Source organism: Myotis myotis, unplaced genomic scaffold, assembly GCF_014108235.1.
Source record: "Myotis myotis isolate mMyoMyo1 unplaced genomic scaffold, mMyoMyo1.p scaffold_m19_p_19, whole genome shotgun sequence".
NCBI lineage: Eukaryota > Metazoa > Chordata > Mammalia > Chiroptera > Vespertilionidae > Myotis > Myotis myotis.
Window position 1 is genome coordinate 10,585,056 of NW_023416323.1, and position 10,942 is coordinate 10,595,997.

The window sequence follows — 10,942 nt, forward strand, 5'->3', positions numbered from 1 at the left end:
GTTGAATCCCTGTAAATTATTCTTTATTTCAATTAGCGTTTGCTTATTTTCTAACTGGTCCTTTTCATGTTTCACTCAGATTCTTGAAATTATCACTAAACCCCTGGAAGCTCTCATTAAGATCCCTGAGTATCCTTATAACCATTGTTTTTGACTCTTTATTTAGTAGTTTGTTTGCTTCCATTTCATTTAGTTCTTTATCTGGAAATTTCTTCTGTTCTTTTATGTGTGACTTGTTTCTTTGTCTCCACATTTTGGCTGCTTCCCTGTGTTTGTTTCTATGTATTAGGTAGAGCTGCTGTGTCACCTGGAATTGGTAGAGTGGCCTTGTGTAGTAGGTGTGCTGTAGGGCCCAGTGGCTCAGCCTCCCCAGTCACCTGAGCTGGGCACTCTAGGTGTGCCTCTATTTGGGCTGTGTGAACAGTGTTCTTGTAGTTGAGCCTTGATTAATCTTGGAGGATTTGACCTTCAGGTCAATTGACTGTGAGGACTAGCTGCAAATACAGTGGAAGAGCTGCTGTGCAGAAGACACCTCTGTGGAGTAGGGCTTGCTTCGATGGACTTGCTTTGTTGCTCACTGAGTCTGCCCCTTGAGTGTGTCGTCACTTGTGGATGTGTAAAGTTGTAATGTGGTGTGGTCTGAAGCTGTCTACTGAGCACACTGGCTCTAGGGCCTCCCAGGAGGGGCCACCCAGCAGGAGCTACAGAGCAATCTGCAAATGGATACTTGTGTTGGGCTTGGAAGTGCCCAGGTGAGGCTCAGCTGTGAAACAAGTCAGCCTGTTGCTAGTGCTGGGTTTTGGACCTCTTATTGATAAATATGGGGCATGCTGATGCCAGCTGATGCTTGTTTGAGAGATTTTAGAAAAGTCAGAAGCCTGAGCCAGGACAGGCCATTCATATGAAAAAGCTGCTGCCAACAGCTTGGGTGGGGCTGCAAATTGGATAGGGTGGGGTCTCAGAGCAAACAGTGTCAGCCACATTGATGGAGACTCAGATATGGTGCCTGCCAGTCAGTCCCAATGCCACACAATCCATTTCCTCCCCAAATGTTCCTCGATCCCCCACAAGCCACTGCCCCAGTGCTGGAGCTCAGAGGGAGTGAATCTGAGTAAGTTCTTTAAGAGGAACTTCTGGAACTCCAGCAGCTTCTGTGCCACTCAGCTACAATCCCACTAGTTTTTACAGCCTGAAGTTATGGGAACTTTTCTTCCCAGTATTGGAAGCCTGGGCTGAGGGGTCTGGTGTGGGTCTGGGATGCCTTGCTCCTCACAGGAGGCCTCCACAGCCAAAATATCTCTCCCAATTAAAAGAATGCCACATGTGGGTGTCAGGCCAGCCAATTCTGCACCTCTGTCCCTCCTACCAGTCTCAATATGCTTTCTTCTTTACTTCTCTAGTTGTAGGACTTCTGTTCAGCCAGATTTTAGGCAGTTCTGAGTGATGGTTATTCTGTATTTAAGGTGCAATTTTGATGTGGTTGTGGGAGGCAGTGAATACCACATTTATCTCTGCCACCATCCTGGTTCTCTTCCTCTCAGTCATTACTTTTTCAAAGATTGTCTTTCTTGCATTCCCTCTAATTTATGTTTGAGAGACTTTTGTTAGATATTCAGTGTATCTTAACCTCTCATATATTCATCTCTTTGTCTCTCTGTGCTGTGTAATTTCCTCTGATATACCTTTCAGTTCAATAGTTCTGTCTTCGGCTATGTCTAAATGCACTGAGTTTTTAATTTTTATTTTAAGAATTACATTTATTATAGTTTTCATCTCCAGAGGTTTCATCTTTTGTTTTATTTTTCAAGTAAACTTTTTCATTTCTGACATTTTTGTTGTTTGCTTATATTTGTGAGTAATTTATTTATTTAAACATTTTTAAAAGGTCTATTTATAAAATCTAGTCTGATTTTGACAATTCCAATAGCTGAGATTCTTTCAGGTCTTAATTTGTTGTGACAGATTGTATTTTTCAAAGATGGCCACAACAAGATTTTCTCCTCTTACAATGTGATTTGACATTAGTCACTGAAAGATAAAATAGGAACTATGTTCCCACTTTGATTTAAGCAGGTTTATGACTGTGGAAGAAGTAACACGGTGTGACTTCCAAGGCTGGGTCATAAAAGGTAATACAACTTCTTCCTAATTCCCTTAGGATGCTCAGTCTAAGAACTTGACCACTGGGCTGTAAAGAAGCCCAAGTATCCTATGGAGAGCAACTGAAGCCCCCAGCCCACAGCCTTGACTGAGATTCCAGTCAACTAGGCAGCACCAAGTTGTCAGACATGTGCATATAGCATCTTGAAAGTGCATCCTCCAGCCTCAAGTTGAGCTGCCCCTGCTCATACCAAATGGAGCAGAAATTAGCTAGCTAGACTGAGCCCTGCACACATTGCCAATTTGTAAGCAAAAGAACATATTGCTGCTATTTTAAGCCACCAAGATTATGGATAGTTTCTTTTTCAGCAGCAAATAACAGGAACCATTGCTCCCTTTGAGAGAGAGAGAGAGAGAGAGAGAGAGAGAGAGAGAGAGAGAGAGAGAGAGAGAAGGAGAAAGGGAAGAGGGAGAGAGAGAGAAACATAAATGTGAGAGAGATACATGGATTGGTTGCCTCCTTCATGTACCCAGACTGGGGCCAGGGATCGTACCTGCAACCCAGGTATGTGCCCTTGACTAGGAATCAAGCCTGTGAACGTTTGTTGTGTGGGCCGACAGTAAGTCCTGGTCACACTAGGCAGGGATGGAACAATTGCTCTGCTTACTCTCATTCATGGTGGCTTACTTTCTTGTGTGTTTGGTGATTTTTTTGAGGATGAACTTATGGTTTAATCTTAGTTACTGGGAGTCCTGCAAACTTAAATTTAGGAAGCCTTCCTTCAGAGAGGATTTGCTTCTGGTTGTGGTGGTACTTAAGAGAAAATGATTGACCTGAGTCCATCTCAGCCCCTGTCAGGGCCTTGGCTTATCTTGAGTCAGATCCCCCATTTTACCAAGGTCAGATCCCCCATTTTACCAATGGCCCAAGACTCAGCATCTTAATAGCAATTCTACTATCAGCAACCACGCTTAGGGCAACTCCTCCTCTCCAGCTTTCCCCTTTGCCAGATCATGATTTTTTTAAGGGGTGATTCTTGGGGCCTCCTCTATTTCTTTTGAGAATCACAATGACTCAATGTAGGAACCACACCAGAGTCCCCAGATAGCCAAGGCCACTCAGAGTGTGAAAGGCCTGTTGTTAGTATGCTGGAATGTCCAAGGCCACTCTATACCTAGACTAAGATACCATAAGCAGGTGCAAAGACACAAGCACAACAATACCACAGTATACTGCACATGTATGCCCTTCTATAGCCAAAATATGATTGATGTAACTATTGGCACAAAGCCTTCTTTGTCTCTGGAAAAATATACAAGTTACTGACCAGCTAGCATGCTGGAGTGTGAAGTATGCTGAAGAGATGGAGCTGAGAGCTGGTACTGCTATGATGTAAGGCTAAGAGCTCACAGAAAGCTCAGATATAGCTACCATGTTAACCAGCCAGTGTGCTGAGAGAGAAGTTTAGGAGTATTTACTATGTGAGGCTCCAGAGACCAGCCAGTGTGCTGGGCAGGGGAAGTAGGAGAAACTGCTGAGCCAGAGAGGCCGGAGAGACTACTGAGGCTGTAGCTCTAAGGGAGAGCTCGGGTGCCCCTGCTATGTGAGCAGCTGCTCAGATAATAACTGTGGGTATAGAGATTAATGCTACTATGGGAAAGATATGTATTTACCAGCCAGTGTCTGGCTGCCTGCCTGTATGGAACTGCTGTGAAGGACTGTTTTGTCTGATGACTTATGGCCACTGGCTTCTGCAATAAAGACTCATTCTTTTTATTTATTTTTTATTTATTTATTTATTTTTATTTTAAATTTCTTTATTGGTTAAGGTATTACAAATGTGTCCTCATTTCCCATTAACCCCCAACCTCCCCCCCACACCCCAACCCCACACTCATGCTCTCATTCCCCTGTTGTCCGTGTCCATTGGTTTGGCTTATATGCATGCATACAAGTCCTTTGGTTGATCTCTCCCCTTTATCCCCTCCCTCCCCCACTTTCCCTCTGGGGATTGATAGTCTGATCGCTGTTTCTCTGTCTTTGGATCTGTCCCTGTTCATCAGTCTATGCTGTTCTCTATATTCTACGAATGCGTGAGATCATGTGGTATTTATCTTTCTCTGACTGGCTTATTTCACTTAGCATAATGCTCTCCAGTTCCATCCATGCTGTTGAAAATGGCAATAATTCCTCTTTTTTTACCACAGCGTAGTATTCCATTGTGTAGATGTACTACAGTTTTTTAATCCACTCATCTGCTGATGGACACTTAGGCTGTTTCTAAATCTTAGCTATGGTGAATTGTGCTGCTACGAACATAGGGGCGCATATATCCTTTCTGATTGGTGTTTCTGGTTTCTTGGGGTATATTCCTAGAAGTGGGATCACTGGGTCAAATGGGAGTTCCATTTTTAGTTTTTTGAGGAAACTCCATACTGTTCTCCACAGTGGCTGCACCAGTCTGCATTCCCACCAGCAGTGCAGAAGGGTTCCTTTTTCTCCACATCCTCTCCAACACTTGTTGTTTGTTGATTTATTGATGATAGCCATTCTGACAGGTGTGAGATGATACCGCATTGTCGTTTTGATTTGCACCTCTTGTATAATTAGTGACTTTGAGCATGTTTTCATATGTCTTTCAGCCTTCTGTATGTCCTCTTTTGAAAAGTGTCTATTGAGGTCCGTTGCCCATTTTTTGATTGGATTGTTTATCTTCCTTTTGTTAAGTTTCATGAGTTCCCTGTAAATGTTGGAGATTAAATGCTTATCGGTGATATCACTGGCAAATATGTTCTCCCATGCAGTGGGCTTTCTTGTTGTTTCGTTGATGGTTTCCTTTGCTGTGCAAACGCTTTTTATTTTGATGTAGTCCCATTTGTTTATTTTCTCTTTAGTTCCATTGCCCTAGGAGCAGTATCAGTGAAGAAATTCCTTCGGCATATGTTTGCGATTTCGTTGCCTGTGGATTCCTCTAGTATTTTTATGGTTTCCAGTCTTATGTTTAAGTCCTTTATCCATTTTTAGTTTATTTTTGTGTATGGTGTGAGTTGGTGGTCTAGTTTCATCGTTTTGCATGTATCTGTCCAATTTTCCCAACACCATTTATTGAAGAGACTGTCTTGGCTCCATTGTTTGCTCTTGCCTCCTTTGTCAAACATTAATTGGGCATAGTGGTTTGGGTCCATTTCTGGTGTCTCTGTTCTATTCCATTGATCTATATATCTGTTCTTGTGCCAGTACCAAGCTGTTTTAAGAGCAGTGGCTTTATAATACAACTTGATATCTGGTATTGAGATCCCACCTACTTTGTTCTTCTTTCTCAGGATTGCTGCAGCTATTCGAGGTCATTTTTTTTTATTCCAGATGAATTTTTGGAACATTCGTTCTGATCTGTGAAATATGCCGTTGGTAATTTGATGGGGATTGCATTGGATCTATAGATTGCTTTGGGTAGTATGGATATTTGATGATGTTGATTCTACCAATCCATGAGCACGGTATGTTCTCCCATCTGTTTATGTCTTCCTCTATCTCTTTTTTCAGTGTCCTGTAGTTTTTCGCATATAAGTCTTTTACCTCCTTAGTTAAGTTTATTCCTAGGTATCTTAATTTTTTTGGTGAGATGGTAAATGGGATTGCTTTTTTAGTCTCACTTTCTATAAGTTCACTATTGGCATAAAGAAATGCCATAGATTTCTTGGCATTAATTTTGTATCCTGCTACATTGCCAAATTCATTTATTAAGTCTAATAATTTTTTGATGGAGTCTTTAGGGTTCTCTATGTACAGTATCATGTCATCTGCAAATAAGGACAGTTTTACTTCTTCTTTTCCAATTTGGATGCCTTTTTTTTCTTCTTATTGTCTGATCACAACAGCTAGTACTTCCAATACTATGTTGAACAGGAGTGGTGAGAGGGGGCATCCCTGTCTTGTTCCTGTTCTTAGGGGGAATGGTTTTAGTTTTTGCCCATTGATTATGGCTTTGGCTCTGGGTTTGTCATATATGGCTCTTATTATGTTGAGGTATGATCCTTCTATTTCTACCTTGCTGAGAGTTTTTATCAAGAAAGGGTGTTGGATTTTGTCAAATGCTTTTTCTGCATCAATTGATATGATTATGTGGTTTTTATCTTTCAATTTGTTTATGTGATGTGTTAAGTTTATTGATTTGTGGATATTGTACCATCCTTGCATCCCTGGAATAAATCCTACTTAGTCATGGTGTATGATCTTTCTGATGTACTGCTGGATCCAATTTGCTAGGATTTTGGCATCTATGTTCATGAGGGATATTGGCCTGTAATTCTCTTTCATTGTGTCTTTATCTGGTTTTGGTATTAGGGTGATGCTGGCTTCATAGAATGAGTTGGGAAGTGTTTCTTCCTCTTGAATTTTTTGGAATAGCCTGAGGAGGATAGGTTTTAGTTCTTCCTTGAATGTTTGGTAAAACTCCCCTGTGAAGCCATCTGGCCCCAGGCTTTTGTTTGCTGAAAGATTTGTGATTACTGCTTCAATTTCTTCCATAGTTATTGGCCTATTGAGATTTTTAGATTCTTCCTGATTAAGTTTTGGAAGGTTGTATTTTTCTAGGAATATGTCCATTTCCTCCAGGTTGTCTAATTTGTTGGAGTAGAGTTGTTCATAGTATTTTTTAACAATCCTTTGTATTTCTGTGGGGTCTGTTGTTATTTCTCCTCTTTCATTTCTGATTTTATTTATTTGGGTCCTCTCTCTTTGTTTCTTTGTGAGCCTGGCTAGAGATTCATCAATCTTGTTTATCCTTTCAAAGAACCAGCGCTTGATTTTGTTGATCTTTTGTATTGTTTTTTTTGGTCTCTATGTCATTTATCTCCGCTCTGATCTTTATTATTCCCTTCCTTCTGCTTACACTGGGCTTTTCTTGTTGCTCTCTTTCTAGCTCTTTGAGTTGTAGGGTTAGGGAATTTGTTATCATTTTTTTCTTTTGCAGTACGCTTGTAAAGCTATGAACTTCCCCCTCAAGACTGCTTTCGCTGTGTCCCATAGGTTTTGGATTGTTGTGTTTTCATTGTCGTTTGTTGCCATGATGTTTTTTATTTCTTCTTTGATCTCTCTGGTAACCCAGTCATTGTTTAATAGCATGCTATTTAGTCTCCATGTGTTTGATTTTTTTGGATTGTTTTTATTGTAGTTGATTTCCAGTTTTATGCCATTGTGATCTGAGAAGATGCTTGATATGATTTCTATCTTCTTGAATTTAAAAAGACTTTGCCTGTGACCCAATATATGGTCTATCTTTGAAAATGACCCGTGTGCAATTAAGAAGAATGTATATTCTGTGGCTTTGGGGTGAAATGTTCTGAAGATGTCAATTAATTCCATTTGATCTAGTAAGTCATTTAGGATTGATGTTTCTTTGCTGATTTTTTGTTTAGAGGATTTGTCCAATGGTGATAATGGGGTGTTAAAGTCCCCTACTATGATTGTATTGCTGTCAATCTCTCCCTTGATCTCCTCCAGAAGTTTTCTTATATATTTGGATGCTCCTATATTTGGTGCATATATGTTTACCAGAGTTATTTCTTCTTGTTGGATTGCTCCCTTTAGTATTATGAAGTGGCCTTCCTTATCTCTTTTTATGTCCTTCACTTTGAGATCTAATTTGTCAGATATAAGTATTGCTACCCTGGCTTTTTTTCTGTTTCCATTCGCCTGAAAAACCTTTCCCTTCACCATCAGTCTGTGTGCGTCTTTTTTTCTGAGGTGGGTTTCCTGTAGACAGCAGATATATGGGTCATGTTTTCTTATCCACTCAGTTACCCTATGTCTTTTGATTGGGGCATTTAATCCATTTACATTTAAAGTTATTATTGGTAGAATCTTGTTTGTCGCCATTTTTATTCTTTACCCCTGTGTTCCTTCTTCCTTTCCTATTTTTTCTTTTTACAGCAGACCCTTTAGCATTTCTTGCATTGCTGGTTTGGTGGTAATAAACTCCCGTAGTCCTTTTTTGTCTGTGAAGCTCCTGATTTCACCCTCAATTTTGATTGATAGCCTTGCTGGGTACAGTATTCTTGGATTCAGACTCTTCCTTTGCATGACTTTGTATATTTCATTCCATTCCCTTCTTGCCTGATGTGTTTCTGTTGAGAAATCAGTCGCTAGTCTGATGGGGGATCCTTTGTAGGTAACTTTCTGTCTCTCTCTGGCTGCTTTTAAGATTCTTGCTTTGTCATTGGTGTTTGCCAATTTAATTATAATGTGCCTTGGTGTCGGTCTTTTGGGGTTCATTTTGTTTGGGACTCTGTGAGCTTCTTGGATTTGTGTGAGTTTTTTCCTTCCTTATATCAGGGAAGTTTTCTGTCATTATTTTTTCAAACAGGTTTTCTATTCCTTGCTCAGTTTCCTCTCCTTCTGGCACCCCTATTATGAGGATGTTGTTTCATTTCGTGTTGTCCCAAAGTTCTCTTAGGCTCTCCTCATGCTTTTTAATTTCTTTTCTAGAAGTTGCTCCGCTTGGGTATTTTTTCCTACCCTGTCTTCTAGCTCACTGATGCAGCCCTCTGCTTCTTCTAGTCTACTCTTGATGTTTTCTATTGAGTTCTTTATAGCAGTGATGTCATTTTTTCATTTCTTCTTGGTTCTTCATTTCCTCTTGGTTCTTACACATATTGTTGAATTTGTCTTCCATTCTTTTCATTCACCTTATGACCATTTCTCTGAATTCTTTCTCTGACAGGTTGCTTGCCTCCATTGCCTACATTTCGTTTACTTCCTTTTCTGGTGATGCCTGTTTTTTTTCATATGCGGGCTGTTTCTTTGTCTCCCCATGGTCTCTCTTCTCCAGGTGTTTGGTTATGTACTACTCTCTCTGCTGAGTTGATTTAAAGGCACAAAATACAACACAACAAGGCACAATGCACAAGGCACTGAACATAAATGTATTCATGATACTAATAACCCCAAATAAAGGTGACCACCCAAGCAAAGAGAATTAGGGGATAAGGAAGAAAGAAGAGAAAAAGAAAAAAAGGGGGAGTGCAAAAATGACATTGGGAAAAGGGGGAAAAAAGTAAGAGAGAAAAGAAAGGGAAGGAAATAGAAGAGGGGAAGAAACTATTTATATGGGGAGAAAACTCCAATAGAACAGCCATTAATCCCAGCAAATTCTAGCAACAGATCCCTGGAGATAAGTGCAATCTACAAACAACAACTAATATCAAGTGAGGCAAGGAAAAAGAGAAGCAAAAAAATAACTGGAAAAAAAACCAACAGAAAAAGAAAAAGAAAAAGCAACACAATCTCACAAACAAGCATAAAAAACCCCCAATATACTCAACAATCAACCAAACAACAACAAAACGACAGGGAGGAAAAAAATTTGAATAATGAAGAAAGATAATTGAGAGGTGTATATGGATTTAGAGCAGGGGATTAGAAATTAGATATATAAGTAGGGTGAAAATTTAAAAGGGGGTAAAAAGAAGGAATAGGGGACATCTAAATCAGGAATAGGGTAAGAGAAACAGGACAACAAAAAGGGAAACTTGAGGGAGAGAGTTTTGGCATAAAGGTAAAGTTGAGGTAGAGAAAAATGATGTTAAAGGAAAGATGAAAATAGAATGTAGACCACTAATCCCAAAATAAAATAAAGAGAAAATAAAATGACACTTTAAAAAAAGGTAAAATGGTAGTAGTAATAATACTGGTTAAAAATAAAAATGTAGTAATTAAAAAGGTAAAATCAGGTGATGAAAAAAGAAAAAAAAATTAGTTTCTTAATTAAAAGGTGAAAGAAAAAAAAATGTGCAGTAGTGAAGGTCCTTCACTTCTTTACTCTTCTGTCTGGCACGCCTTAGTCCTGTCAGGTATTCAGGAAAGTATTGAAGTTCCCTGCGATACACTGTTCTCCGTGTTGTAAACCACAGTCCTGATTTTAAAGCAGGCCGTATTTGTTTCCCAGACTGCCTTTATTTGTATTTACAGAAGAGTCAGTTTGTGGTTCAGCCCCTGGGTGGCAGTGTTTCTGGATTGACCTCCGAGGCTATAAGTCCTCTCTATCCAGCAGTTAGGGTTTATTTTCCCTATCGCACTTAATACTGGTTTGGGAGAGTCAACTGTTCAGAGCTGGTTCTTTGATCGTTACTCCCCGCTCTGTTTCCCAGGTTCCACAAAAACAACTTTCCCCTGCAGTCTCTGTGAGTGATCCCAATTGGGCGATCCTATGTATTGGGTTTAATAATCAAATGCAAAGATTTAAGGGGGAGAGGGAAAAAAAAGAGCCTGAGAAGGTGCACAAATTTGCAACCCTCCTCTGTCCAGCTCTGTGTGCATTCTCTTCTGCACATCCTCTCTCCCCTGGCACTAAGCAGCCGGCACACTTGCAAAATCCGAGGCTGCCTTTTTGCATCCAGTCCAGCTATGGGTTTATTTTTAGAGTTCCCTTCTGCCAGCAGCCCTCCAGGACCCCTTCCACACTCACGGATCACGCTGGCCCCAACGGCCCGCGGACTTTGTGGGGCACAAACTACCCCCACGAGCGTTCCTCTCTACAACCTGAATTGCAAACCGCACCTTTGTCAGGCGAAATCTGACCTTTCCGTGAGGAGGAGCAGGGCTCCTTTGAGTCCACGTATTTACGCTGCTTGAGATCCGGTGTTTCTGGGTTAGTAGCTAATCCCTGGATGCCGTGCTTGCAGGATTTCTGGATGTATACACTTCCGATAACAGCCACTCAAGGTGGCACAGTCTCCGCAGCTGAGCCCGCGTTCCGGGAGAGATTTCAGCAGCAGTGGAGGCTGCCCGGTTAGGGGAGCCCAATCCAGCAGTCTCCAACAGTCCCCTTTCTCCGGGAGTCCT